This window comes from Argentina anserina, unplaced genomic scaffold (assembly GCF_933775445.1).
Source record: "Argentina anserina unplaced genomic scaffold, drPotAnse1.1, whole genome shotgun sequence".
NCBI lineage: Eukaryota > Viridiplantae > Streptophyta > Magnoliopsida > Rosales > Rosaceae > Argentina > Argentina anserina.
Window position 1 is genome coordinate 72,501 of NW_026089410.1, and position 2,500 is coordinate 75,000.

The following is a 2,500-nucleotide window of genomic DNA, read 5'->3' on the forward strand; positions in this document are numbered from 1 at the left end:
GCATCGCCTTGCCTTCCATTGGCATTTGTTGCCCCTGCCTTGGCCTTGGTTGCCGCTGCCTTGCCCTTGCCTTGCTCGGCATCGGCATTTGTTGCCCCTGCCTTGCCCTTGCTTGGCCTTGCCCGGCCTCGTCTTTCCCTTTCCTGGCACTGCCCTCGTTGTGGCTTGCCTGGCCTTGCTTGCTTGACACTGCCCTTGCTTGTCCTTGCCTTGTGCTTTGGCTTGCCTGGCCTTGCTGCCTTGCCTTGCTCGGCATGGCACTTGCTCGGCCTTGCTCGGCATGGCACTTGCTCGGCCTTGCTCGGCATGGCACTTGCTCGGCCTTGCTCGGCATGGCACTTGCTCGGCATGGCACTTGCTTGGCCTTGAAAGGCATGGCACTTGCTCGGCATGGCACTTGCTCGGCCTTGAAAGGCATACCATATGCCTTGGCGAGGCTAATATCCCTGCCTGGCGAGGCTAATTTGCCTGCAGGAATGAAGGCTGAATGGGCTAGCGAGGCTAGTATTCCTGCCTGGCGAGGCTAATATCCATGCAGGAATGCAGGCTGAATTGGCTAGCGAGGCTAATATCCCTGCCTAGCGAGGCTAATATGCCCGCAGGAATGCAGGCAGAATGGGCTAGCGAGGCTAATATCCCTGCCTAGCGAGGCTAATATGCCCGCAGGAATGCAGGCAGAATGGGCTAGCGAGGCTAATATCCCTGCCTAGCGAGGCTAATATGCCCGCAGGAATGCAGGCAGAATGGGCTAGCGAGGCTAATATCCATGCCTAGCGAGGCTAATATCCCTGCCTGGCGAGGCTAATCTCCCTGCCTGGCGAGGCTAATCTCCCCGCCTGGCGAGGCTAATAGCGTGTGAGACAACACACAGACAACACGGAGACAACACACGGACAACACGGAGACAACACGCCTGGCGAGGCTAATTCCCCTGCCTGGCGAGGCTAATTCCCCTGCCTGGCGAGGCTAATATGGCTGCACGCTAGCATGCCAACGAATGCCAAACCTCGAAAACTCAATTTTATTTCAAATATCCCCCTGCATTTTATGTTGCAAACCTATAGGGGACGATTTTTAGGACATTTTAAGATTGACATATCGTCATTTGGTCGAGTTTTCAGTTTATTTTGATTTTCTACATCTCAAAAACGAGAAATATCATATCAAATCGAAAACTCATCCAAATGACCTGAAATCAACTTCTAAATTTCTCTAAAATCATTGCTTACAGTTCTGAACCATAAAAGATATACACTTTTACAAGTGAAACGGAGTTGGAAATTTCCAAAGCCAAGAACGCGACATGGCCTTGCCTAGAGTGCAAATGCCATGTCAAGGCCGCATTCTGTTCAACTTTGCCCGCACTATAATTTGACCATAAATAAGTCTCTATTTTAAGGAAATTTTGCAAGTGGTAGCAGTCCGAAACATCAAGCGGTTTGTCATTTTCGATTTTCGACATTCTGCCCCTTTTGGAAAATAAAAACAAATACTTCTGGGTCGAAATTAAATCTGGCCTTTTTCCACAAGGTGCCTGACATTATTCTGAGTGTCCCTGCAAAAAATCTCGATTTTATACCAAATGTACAATTAGTTATGGCGTTTGCCCCTCCTCGGAAATCCCATGTTTCCCCCTGCCCTTCCCAGTTTTCTCCAATATGCTCTATAGGGGAGTAGTGGTTCTCTGCAAAATGACCCCCTTGCAGAGACCGCCTCCCCTGCCCCCAGTAGTCCCTCCCCCTTCCCCCAATTGCTTATATACGACATTTGCTGCCTCGAATGTCCCTAACAAACAATTATAAGCAATTGAAAACGGATTTAAGATGGATTTAGGAGGTGTTCTTCGCCCAGCTGGGGGGGTGATGAACACCACGAAGGGGGGGTCATGTGGGATCGGTGTTGCCTCTAGTCCACTGAAACGATGTCAGTAACCGCTCAGATCAATCAAAGGGAGGGATAGGAGCCCGTCGGTATCGAGAAATTGTGCTTCGGCACTTGATTTGCGACATAAACAAATGCTGTGAGGGGAGGAAGGTGTCGGTGTCGATGAACTCAGATCAATGCGCGAGTAATAAGCAGGCCGGGGGACTGGGCGTGATGCAAAGTGCTTTGGCATTCGATTTGTGAAAAGCGAGGGCGGCGATGGGGGGAAGGTGCCGGTGTCGGAACCCACTAGTACGCGCAAGTAGATGTATTTCGAAAGCGCCGAGCGGGGGGAAGGTGCCGGTATCGATGAACCCTCTTCAATGCTTGCAGTAATAAGCAGATCGGGTGTCGGGGGCGATGCAAAGCTCTTGGAAGCTCCGTTTGTGAAAAGCGAGCGCGGCGAGCGGGGGGAAGAGATGCCGGTGGCCGAAATATACTCACCTCAATGCTCGAGTAGTAGCAAATCGGGTGCCGCGGCGCAATGCAGAGTGCTTCGGCACTCGATTTGCGACATAAACAAATGCGGCGAGGGGAGGAAGGTGTCGGTGTCGATGAACTCAGTTCAATGCGCGAG